The following is a 12,789-nucleotide window of genomic DNA, read 5'->3' as shown; positions in this document are numbered from 1 at the left end:
TATGTAAGTGTATCAAACGGTTCTCCACGTACCTTCAGGGATATCAGATGATTCTCCACGCATGAAAAGTATATGGGAACACTCTCATTATATGGCTACGCATTAGACAACACTAACACGGACTTCACTTCCACATACCATCGAGTATATTTTGGAAGTCCACCATAGGTTCCTATCCTCACCATAGGTAATCAAGTTGGGCGCCTTGTATACTATGATACACTAAACAAAACATTTGGGGAGATTCCCTGACCATACATAAATCCTTAGTTCTCCAAGATTATATATTGTAGTTCATAGTTGCTTGTTAAACCTTTATGCCTAGATTCCCCTTATTTATTTATTTATTTATTGTTAATTGTTAAAATTTATTAAAACCAACGTGGAATAACAACCCCCTCCCCTTTGTCGTTTACGTAGAATGCAAAATAAGCCTCCTCTTCCACCTGAGGCAACTCCTGGCCTTCGTTAGAAGAACAAAAAGATGAAAACTATCGAATCTATTATTTTTGGGGCTACTACTTCTGGTCCTCCACCTGAAATAAATCCACCAAAATCATCCTTTCATGTGAGTGTTGAACCCGAGATAACTTCCTCATTCGCTGGTGAGTACGACACAGTCAAAACAAAAGCACCTAAGATTTTATTGCCTGAGGTTATTGAACCTCACTATACTGAATCATAGACAACACAATCTAAGGTTATACAACCTGAGGCACCTCAATTATCTACACATGTTAATTCAGTACCTTCTTCTTCTCTTCCTTTGTCTTAGACCCAACCACAACCTATATATCTTGGACCTAACGGTGAACCACTTCCACCTGGTCTTGTGAGCACTGAAGAGATTACCCAGGAAGAGTTTCAACCCTCCTCTTCCGTCCATTTGAGAGGTATTCATCTTTATCAGGGCCATCATGTTCCTTCTCGTCATACTCCATCACAAGTTCCTTTGTTTGGTTCTTTTTCTTTCAACTCACTCTTGAGTTTCCCGCAACAATCCTTTTTGGGACATTTAACCTTTACTAAAGTTGTTATGGTTTCCCATCCTGTATCTATTACTATGACCAAGAAAATCCATGTTGCAACCTCATCCATGTTTTTAACATCACCAGAGACACATTTATATGGTGGACCATCTATCCCACCTGGTTACCAATCATTTTTGGTACCTTTTGTAGTGCAACATACAGTCCATGAACCTCTCCCATTTCATCCTCTTCTGGAATCCTATCTAGCACTTCTTTGGTGACTATTACATAGTCTACTCCTTCTCCTCCATCTGCACCTACAATTGAACAGCAGAATGGTCCTTATGTAAGTGGATATGGACACCTACAACAACCCAATTCACCTCATATTGGGAACCCTCCTCTTGGGGGGTAGTTGCCTCCATATACCCCTCCTCTTTCAACAGGGAGCAACCTATTATCGGATTATTTCCATCTCCTCCTCAAATATCACAAGTTAGTGCCCAACCTCATTCGATTCCTCCTCATCTAGGAATGGATGTCAATTTTTGGAAACCTACATTTCCCATACAATGTAGTTCGGTTATGGATTCCATCTGCATATGTGGTACCTACTTATCAATCTATATCCCAACATGTTCAAGCTCAATTTAATGTAAGTCAACCTTTAAAGGATGCATCTTTAACTCAACCTATTCGACTGGTATCTGGTGCCCTCCAAGCCCCATTTACCTAGCCTCTTCAAGGTATTTTACATTCTCAACCACTTGGTCAGGTTACTCCTCAAATGCAAGTGGGTCAAAATGTATATGGTATGCCACAAGCACAACCTAACAAACCTTATGTTGGGATGATATAAAATCCCACAAGGAAACCATATCAAGGTATCCCTTAGATGCCTTACCATGGTCAGCAAGTACAAACCCAACCATATCAACCTCTACAATATTATCTTGGAGTTGGGAAGCAAGGTTATGTGTATCCCGGTTATCAAAATCCTCCCTATCCCAGAGCACAAATACCTGTTGCTCATGCCATCCCATCTTACCCAGGGTATCCTCCACTAGACTTCAATAAACAGTTTCCATTTGTAGCAACTCTTGAATTGTTAGAACTTACCCGACTTACCAATGATCATATTTCCCATTCTCCTTGGTGGTTGGCTATTCCCACAAAATTGCCCAACGATATCCCTAAATTCAATCGAAAACCTAGAGAAGACCCATCTACGCATGTTATGACTTATCATTTGTGATGTTCTTCAAACTCTCTCAATGATGACTCTATTCATTGTTTTCTTTTCTAGCACGCACTTACCGGTAAAAAAAAAATATGGTATATTGAATTACCATGAGCTTCATTCATTACTTACAGTGCCTTATCTACCACATTCTTAATTCATTTTCAGTTACCCATCCAATATGAGACTCGAACTGAACTTTTAACCAATTTTAAACAATATGATTCCACTCACATTTCTGATCACATTCATGAGTGGTGACATCACCGTCATTTGGTTAAAACTTTTTTTCGTTATCAGTTGTTAGTTCAATGGTTTATTAATTCTTTGTTACAGTCCATTACAGAAGACGTCGCGAAAGGCGGAGTTGTGACCGAAGAGTAGGTAATTGCTCGTCCTAGTATTTTGATCTTATTTATACCCAATTTGGTACGCTCTATGATAAAATACCAAATTCTTCGAGACCTTCCAATATTGTTCCTCAACCTCTCAGTAAAGAATCACATGTTGCTAATGGTGTGATTGGTTCTGCCAGCTAGCAGTCGACGAATAAACATCTTGGTTCAACTCTTACTATGGTTTCTCAAATCCCCTCTTCCGCTACTCCTGCAACTTCTACGTCTGAGATCAATGTTTTTCAATCCACCAAAGGCAAATCTCAACAACCAGGAAGTAATAAGAAATGCGAAGGTAAAAAGAAGAGGTATAATCCTCCGTGGGATAAACAAAATAATTAGTCTTCTGAAGAAAAATGAAAAGATCGTTATCCATGTTTAATTTGTAATGAGGAGCATTTCACTCATGACTGCCCACATCGAATGGAAGTAAATCAATTTCTTAATTCATTCGCTGCACCCGTCGTGTTGACAGATCCATTTCCAAATTAGGAGACTCATATGGTTGCTCGAGATCCCGCTTCCTCTAACTCGGTTATGATGCTTTCCTCCACTAAGCCAAAAAATGACATTATGGTGGCCACTAGGAACAAAGACTACGGTAATGTGAAACCCTTGAATGGTTAGGCTCCTTATCAACCTACTAGTTTGACCACATCTCCATCAGATCCTACTCAAACTATGATTCCTACTAAATTGACAATTAAGCCTCCCAAAGGTGTTATCCATAAATATGCATTCAATCCTTGTGCTAGAGCTACTCAGAATTATAACATAGTTGAGGATCTCGCTCAAGATCCTTTAGTTATGTCAACTCTCGAGGTGTTGCAAAATTGTCCCACCCATAAGAAGGCTTTATTTTCCGCAATTGGATGTATTGATCCTTCGAATTCCAACCTAGTAGTTTTTAATCATGAGAATTATATGCCTCGACTCCCAGCTCAATTAGCTTTCATAATTCAGGTTGTCATTCGTGGTAAGAACATCCATCGCTCCATTGTCAATGAAGGAGCTTCAACCTGTATTATGTCTCTTTCTTTCTGGAAGGCCATTGGTTCTCCTCAATTAAATCAATCACCAAGTACTTTAAATGCTTTTGATGGAAGAGGCTTCAAGCCTTGTGGAATTCTGAATTTGTTATAAGTAGAATTAGGTGGCAAGATGACGTCAGTAGAAGTCAAAGTTATCAACGGACCATTAGATTATAACCTTTTACTGGGTCATACGTGGATTTATGTTATGGATGTTGTTGTTTCGACATATTTCAGAATGATTTCTTTCCCTCATAAGGGAGCTATAGTAGTCATTGATTAACTAACTTTCTTTGCCACCAATTCTCAAGTTACTAGAAGCGTCCCTCTTATGGGAGAAAAACCACATCTGTATTAGCACGTCGGGGTGGGACTGCTTAAGGATTCCTCCCTTATGGGAACCTTTCAACTTCCTCCTCCTTCCCTTCTTGACACCTCTAATAGGGTTTCCTATCTCAGCATGTTATCTTCTTGTACTACTCCATCTGATCCTTGGATAGTGCTAGATGAATCTAACATTGATATTTTTGGTGACCGTATGCCACTTAGTCACATTGAGATCGACTATGAATCCATCTATTCGGCCTGCGGGGTGCATTCTACTCTCTCCTCTTCGACCAATTGGGTTGACCATTCCTTAGATTATGAAACCTCCTCTAATCCCTTCTCTCATATATTTTCTATTGATGAGAGCATCATGAAGATCATGATGTCAGATGATGCACCATGGGACGATCATCAACATCGTTCCTCCTTGCTAGATTCCTCTGAGGATAATATTAGTGAACTATATTAGCCCAATGTCATTTAGATGTTTGTGGATTCCATATCCATCCATGATATCAATTCTGATAAGAATTTGTCGAATATTGAAGAGACTATCCCTCCCGATATTTAGAGCAAACTCGACATTGTTGAGAATGTGCATATTGGTGCATCTTGCTCTCCCGATGTGATCAAGGCCTATAAATCTCTTTTCCAGTAATTTAGAGACATTTTCACCTGGTCTTATGAAGAGATGTCAAGTATTGAACCAAACATTTTTATGCATGAAATCAAGACATATCCTGATGCTAAACTAGTTTGGCAGTGCCTCCGTTTGGTCCATCCTAAGAACGATGTCGCTATTAAAGACGAAGTTGAAAAAATTATACGCGCTCGTTTCATCTACCTAGTACCTCTGACTGATTGGATGTCAAACATTGTTCCTCTCATGAAGGAACAACGGACTATTCATGTGTGTGTCGATTACTGGGACATTAATTGTGCTTTTCCTAAGGACAATTATCCTACCCCATTCATCAACCATATTGTTGATAATTGTGCTGGTTGTGAAATATTTTCATTTATGGATGGCTTTTCCAGCCATAATTAGATCAACATTCTCCCAGAAGACCAACATAAAATCAAATTTATGTCCACGAGGCACATTTGCAAATAAAAAATTCTCTTTCGAATTGAAAAATGTTGGGGCCATGTTTCAGAGGGAAATGAATTATTCCTTCCATGACATCAAACATATTGTAAAACCATATTTGGACGACTTACCTGCTCACTCGAAATACCGTGTTGATCATCTGATGCATGTTAGGGCTATATTTTTACGTTTTCAACACTATAACATTAAGCTCAATCCACACAAGTGTGTGTTTTGTGTAATATTCGGTCAACTTCTTGGCTTCGTTGTATCGAAACATGGAATTCGCATTGGCCCGTTGAAAGTCTAGGCCATCCTAGATTTGCCTGCTCCTTTCTCTCTTCTTCAACTTCAACTACTCCAAGGGAAGGCTAACTTTCTATGGAGATTCATTCCCAACTACGCCGAATTGACCAAGGGATTTACTTTCTTGTTAAAAAAATGGGTTCACTTCCATTGGGACGACACTACCCAAAAGGCGTTTGATTCCTTGAAAGAGTTTCTTATTCGGGCATCATTGTTATATCCCCTAGATTACCAACACGATTACTTCTTGTACCTCATCGTTGCAGTTACTACCATTGCTACGGTAATGGTCCAAGAGGACAATGTAGGGATTGAACATCCCATATATTACTTAAGTCAGAATTTGAATGATATCGAGATCAAGTACACTCATGTAAAAAATTTATCTTTAGCAACTGTCCAGGTTGTCCAAAGGTTTTGTCACTATATTTTGCTACGTAAGACTATGGTTGTTTATGATTGGAATGCCATGACATACATCTTCTCATGACAATTGTTGGGGGTGGGGTGGGGGGGGTGCTCCAAATGGATTGTCATCCTCCAGGAGTTCGATTTGGAGTTCATAAAATCCAAGTCAAAGAAATCCTTAGTCTTTGCTGAGTTGATCTACGACCTTCCCACTGCTGAAACTGAAACAACATCTGACAATTTTACTCCATACGAGTCGTTGTTCCTGATCGATTCGACTGATCTGTGGTATGGAGACATTATCATAGATCTCCAAACCTAGACTTTTCAACCCAATACCTCTCACTCTGCCCAATGATGTATCTAATATCAAGCTAAAAACTACATTATAATCGGTGACACCCTTTAACGTTATGGTATCGATATGATTTTTTGAAGGTGCCTCACCCATGAGGAGGCCGATAAATCCCCGAATGAACACCATGTTGGGGTGTGTGGTGGACATATGTCTAGTTATGCCATCGCATAGAAGATCTTGCGTGCTAGTTACTTTTGGCCTACTTTGTTTCACGATTGCATCCTCACGGTCCAAAAGTGTCATGCTTGCTAGATATATGTTCATAAAACCCCTGCTCCACCCACTCCTTTGCACCCTGTTATCGTCATTGGACCATTTTTGAAATGGGGCATTGATTTAATGACATGTAACCCTCACTCGGCCTGGGGGCATGGCTACATCATTCTGGTGGTAGACTATTTTACCAAATGGGCCAAAGTGATGCCTACATATAATAACACCATTAAAATAGCTTATCTCTTCCTTTTCAATCATATCATTGCAAGGTTTGGTATACCATAGGCTATAGTTACAGATGATGGGAAACATTTCCATAATCACATGATGTTTAAACTAATTCCCAAGCCGGGTCTCTCCGGCTCAAATCGCTACTACCCTTAAGCGAATGGGTAAGTTGAGGCCATTAACAATGTTTTGAAAACAATGCTTCAGCGCATGATAGGGTTCCATAAATCAAATTGGCATCTTATCCTTTATGTAGCCTTGTGGGCATATCAAACCTCAGTTCATACTGCTACCAGGTTTACACCATTCCAATTCGTATATCATCTGGAAGAAATCCTGCCTATTAAGTGTGAAATTTGATTGCTGAAACTTGTTGTCGAGCTCCTCCCTGCCACTTTTACAGAAGAAGTGTGTCTCTTACATCTAAAGCACTTAAATGAAACTCGACGTGATGTCTCTATGGCTAATGAAGCTCATAAGAAATGCATTAAGGCACAATATGACAAAAATGTCAAGCCTTGTGTCTTCTCGGAAGGTGACCTTGTCTTGTTGTATGACCAAGAGTCTAATAAGTTAGGATCCGGGAAGTTTGATCCAATGTGGCTAGGCCCATACATTTTTAAACATGTTCTTGCTAAAGGGGCATATGAGCTTATTGATTTCGATGGAGTTCCATTGGCGCGACCTAGGAATGGATTGTACCTTAAAAAATAATATGCTTAAATTTTTGCATAGTTCATTGTGTACATGTTGTATATAGGTGTGTTGAGTGTGTTTGTAGTGTTTTCCCTTTAGAGTTTCTTACGTTTTCAGTTAATCATGTTAACATTTGGTTTGTAGATGTCGACCTCCCTTCAACCATATGTTGATTATGATGATGGTGCTAGTCATGGTACTCATAATATTTCTTCCGCTGCATGGGATACATATGTTCTGAGTGGCGAGTTAGTGAGTTTACAAGGGATTTGTTTTGGTCGCTCTACCAATAATATCACTGAGTATAGCGCACTGATCGAACCATTGTCTGATGTTATTTTTCATGGTATACGTTGTATAGTTATCAGACTTGACTCGCAACTTGTAGTACTACAGTTGACTAATGTCTATTCAATTAGAAGTTCAACTATGTTTTGTATGTTCTTAAGGGTTTTCCTTCTATAAAAGTATTTTGATTATATTCAATATCAACACATTTCTAGAAGTATAAATACATTGACAAATGCATTAGCTAATCATGTTTTACACAGACATTTGCAACACATGTAAATTAAAATCAATTCACATCACATACATTGAAAGAGATAATAGAATGCATAAGAAACATCAATCGACGGGTATATATATATATATATATCAAAGTTTAGTTTTACAAAAGGTCATGCCTGAGACACATATGGCCACATGACCTGTCATATCAAAAGACTAATACATGCAGTAAAAATATGGCTATATAGCCTCCTAGTAGACTAATCATGATGCTCATGATAGAAATCAACTGCGTGATCCATCTTGCACAATAGTTGGTTCATACGTCTAAGCACGGAAATAGTATGACGTTGTAGTCTCATAGCGATCTGATCGACCCTAGTCTCAACTATACCCTGGGTCAATACCTCCATGTGGCGCTCAACCTCTGCAAGAGTCTCGACCACATTGAGATCATGAAGTACCTCTCGTCCCCCTGCAACAACCTAGACTTCAATTGGTGCTTGTTGTGGGTCTCCTGCACGCTGAAGACAAGAATAATCCACAGGTCGAACCCGTCCAACATTTACATGAAATTTTGATAGTTAGTCTCAGATACATGGAAAATACAAAAAAAATTGTAAAACTTGAGAGAAAAAAAAATAAAAATTGATTAAAATGCTTTGTTTTACCTATGGCACTCTATCGCTCGCCATCAAGAAGAATGAGCTCTAGATCTCTGCATAAATCCATCCCCGCGTACAGATAGTCTTTAATCATAATGAGCGACATGTGCAACCATCGAAAGAAGAATGGTGTGAAGCTCATATATGATGGTCCTGCATGTTTGGACATGATATCCACCCACCTCCTTATCCGTGGGATTCTCAGATCTGTGGGCTCATGTGAGATAGGTTGTGGTCGTAGCAATGGAATCTTCTCCAAGGCAAATGAAATCAAAATCGATTCTTCAACCATTCATCCTTTACCTTGGTAAGTTGTTCTTTCATATTTGTTAGTACTCCCTCGATCTAGTTGAATATTGTCGACTCCATACACTCTAGAGCATACTGCATATGAGACATATTGGCCAAATACAAGGTAAGACTATCGGTCGATCTAGAAATAATGAATAGGATTGTCCTCAAAGGAAAACATACCACATCATTTATCTCGATTTTCCCATCCTTGGTTGGTTGGGATCGAGGTCTACAGTGTGCATTGATATACTCCTTGACTATCTCTCCATTCTCGAAACAGACAACAAGATAGGGGCACCTCTCCTCAATAAACCTGTCAATAAATATATTTCGTTCACCTTTATATTGAGCATATGTGCTCCAAGTCTGAATGTTTGTCCCTGAACATCCCATGATCGAACAAGATACTCTAATAACTCCATTTGTTGCCTCATACCAGGAAGCCAAAATAATTTCATAGGTCCACAATTTTTCAATGCTTGGATAGTGGCTAGATCATTAACTCCATTCATAACTTGTTCCTCATGTTCTCTTTCTCGCCATATCAGAGCCATTTTGTTCCGATGGAAACTTGAAACATCACAAAAAGAATCATTAGAGTGAATCTCATGCAAAAAATTAGGAGAATTTTGAGTGAAACAAGTTAAACAAAATTTTGAAATGCACTTAGTGCACCCTAATAAAGGGAGACAGTGTGTTACAGTGCCCTCCTTATTGTAATTTTTGCCTACCCAACGCACCTTTAGACACTGTTGGGGTGCGCTGGAGCTAGGGCAGAAAATTAAAGACTTAGGTCCCTCATAACTAGAAAAAATGTGCATGAAATGACAAAACAAAATTGTAAAAAGAAAGAGGAAGGTGAGATCTCCTATCTGGAAGTGACGGTACTTGGAATGGTCCACCAGATTGGCCGCAACCAGCTGCAAAAGCTTGGGGGAAAAAAGTACTCATACCTCATTCACCAAGAGGTAAAATGTAAAATGGTAAAAATGAAATTGTTTTTTTCCTATTTATCGTCACTTTTATAATTATTTTATTAATATTTTATTGTTTTGACCTAAAAGTGTCTTAATTTTAAAATGTATAAAGTATTTTTAATCTTTTGGTAGTGTTCTAAGCAAGTTAACAATTGTTTGACAGATTGAATGATGTCTGAATTGAAACAGATCATTTTGACAAAAGAGCGTACTTTTATCACTTTTTTGGGATTTGTAAACTTACAAAAAAGTAACACCCTAGAGTCCTCTTTCATCTCTTTTTATACTCCCAAAATATGAAAATATTGGCAAGAAATTATCTTTTCAAACTTGTTAAAATAAATGAAACAACGTCTACTTAGCATAAGTTTAACCCTTTTCTAGACTGGGATAGACTATTTACGAAAAAGGAATACCTTAGTCAAACATGGCTAAGAGGTTTGACTAAGTATCATTTTCTACCTTTTCAGACTCAACAGACAAATTTACGAAAAGGGACCTTTGGGGTTTTCTTTTTCACCTATTTTTCAAACTCTCTAAACATGAAAAAGATGTTGAGTTTCACCTTCGTTGGAATCGTAAAAGCATCAAACAATGATGGACTCATCGAACATGACGGGACCGAACCACTCATTCTCAGAGTTCGTTAAAGATACTTAGAGTGATTCATTCGAAGGATGAACTTACAGATCAATCATATGTTGTCCTCCTCAAGATTGTTAAAAATAAAGAGGTATTGACCATAAATGGTTGGGGAAATTGGGAAAATAATGTATTCCACCTATTAATGGAAACAAGTCACTTTTGAACATGACACTCTTCCACTTCATCTATGTGGTTGTTGGGTTGGGAAATTTTTGTGTCTTTTACTTTATCATACCATATCAAAGTCTCTGCTTTCAGTTTTGGGTCAATGTTGCCAACTTCATTTAGTGTCATCGATATGTTCAAGAGAAGTCGTTCGGTTAATATTTGATATGTTAGCACTTGAGATTTCACCTCAGGCTGAGAAAGGCAAATCTCAAAGCTACATCAAACCATTCAGCCTCGTAGCTAGCCCTACGGGGCAGGAGAAGGCTCTCTCCGGTCAAATCTCGGCAAATCTTCAATGGGATGAGATGACCAACAAAGGTAACACTGATATTAGGCTAGTAAACTGATTAAAAGGTTGATTTAGGGGTTTTTGGGGTTTTTGGGGTTTTTGGTGGCAAATTGAGGAGCTGCAATTTAGGGTGCAGGGATTGGACACAGTTTCTGCAGGGGGGTCTTTGGGGCAAGGTAGGAGCTTGTGTAGATGTCTTTAGCTGAAGTGGATGATCAGGAAAAGAGATAAGAAGGCTAAAGAGAGCAAACAATGGATTTGAATTCTCTTTAGACAGTAGAAAACATAGAAATTAAACAAATTTGAAAGCAGAGCATGGCAAGCATGAATTCTAACTTTATCACTTCATTTGTTTAATATGCAGCAGTATAGAAAGGAAATGAATCACATAACAAAGCTTACAATAACATGAAGAGACACACCATCAACACAATGAGTCCACAAGAATCCCAAAGATGACTGCAAAACCCTGGTCTTCCTTAGCCAAAAATTGCAGAAATACTAGTGAATAATACAGTGATAGCTTCTCCCTCAAGAGTCCAACCATGAAAATGAGCATGAAAGTACATAATATAGATGATCTAACCTCTTTCCCTACCTCCATGGGTCGAGCTCACTATCCTAGGAGCTGTTTGAACAACTTCTAAACTAAGCACTACAAAATAGGCAGTCAAAACAACTTGCCTCTAAAAACTTGGAAACCAGTTCATACAGTCAATTTTACCCTTTTACATGAGAGAAACTTCTAGAAGAGTAAAACAAGGGTAAAAGTATCCAAAAAGTGCCACAAGTACAGTCAAAAGGACCACCATCGACCTCAGAAATTCAAACTGGAGCTAAACTGCAAATTCTGGGCTGAACTGGTCAAATCTGGCACAAATTCCTCAACGGGTCGCGCACATCCTCCTCAACGGGTCGCGCATTTTGGATCCCTGTTTGGAGGCCTTCTCGGTGTCAGAATGAGGTGCAGGATAGCTCGTTGGAAAGGTCTCTAAGTCTACCTTCCAACCCAACTAGAATTTTTGGATTTGGAGGTAATTTTCTTAGTCAAAATTCAATTCTCCCAAGACTACTTCTGCAGCTCAAAAAAGGGGCAGAAAGTCAAAATTTGGCTGTAATTTGACCTTTTGGAGGCCCAAAACTTCATGAAAACTCAAATTCATCCATAGACATGTGTAACTTTGCATGAAAAATCCAGAAATGCTGAGTTTTCGCAAAACGGAGCTACGATGACAAAGGGTCTCACCGAGGGTGAGACCCGTTGAGAAGCCAAAACCTGTAAATTGCCCAAAAATGTCAAAAATGAGCCAAAACTTCCAAAAAATTTTGTGCTTGGTGCTATGAAGAGGCTAGTGGGTGTCATGATGAGTGAGAGAAGCCTCGGCCAAGATGCGGAGGGGGTTGGTCTTCTTCTTCCTCTTAAGAGCCTCGGTCCATCTTCTTTGGAACATTTTCATCTTTGCTTTACAAACGTGCATCCTAGCCCAATAGTGGTTTTTCATGTTCCTTAGCAGATTTTTCTCTTGGTTGGCCTTAGCCAACAGCCTCTCCAAGTGGGCATTCTCCTGAATAAGCAATGACTCTCGGTCAACAGGCAATGGGTCACCGGGCCTCCTACGGTTTAGGACTCGGTCACTACGAATCCTCCAAATCTCATCAAGTGCCTTCTCCTCCTCCAGCTGTGTGTTCCGTTGCTCTAGATATGTGATGGTCCATTGGGTACCCTCAAGTCTCCGCTGCAAAACATCATTCTCGGCCCTGAGCTGCTGAATGATCTCCTTTGCCTCTTGGCTAGGAGAACTGACCTCAAGATCAATCACCGGATCCTCATGAACCATGGGCTCTTTGCCCCTCTGCAATACCTGTGCTGGCGAAGAAAACGAGGCCCCTTCCACCTGCTGTGGAGATAACACTCGCTACTCTGAAGATGAAGGCGAGACCCCTTCCACCCGCTGTGGAGATAATACTCGCCTAG

Source organism: Pinus tabuliformis, chromosome X (genome assembly GCF_031772625.1).
Source record: "Pinus tabuliformis cultivar Carrire ecotype Pingquan chromosome X, CPIR1, whole genome shotgun sequence".
NCBI lineage: Eukaryota > Viridiplantae > Streptophyta > Pinopsida > Pinales > Pinaceae > Pinus > Pinus tabuliformis.
Note: the sequence above shows the minus strand (reverse complement) of the source record.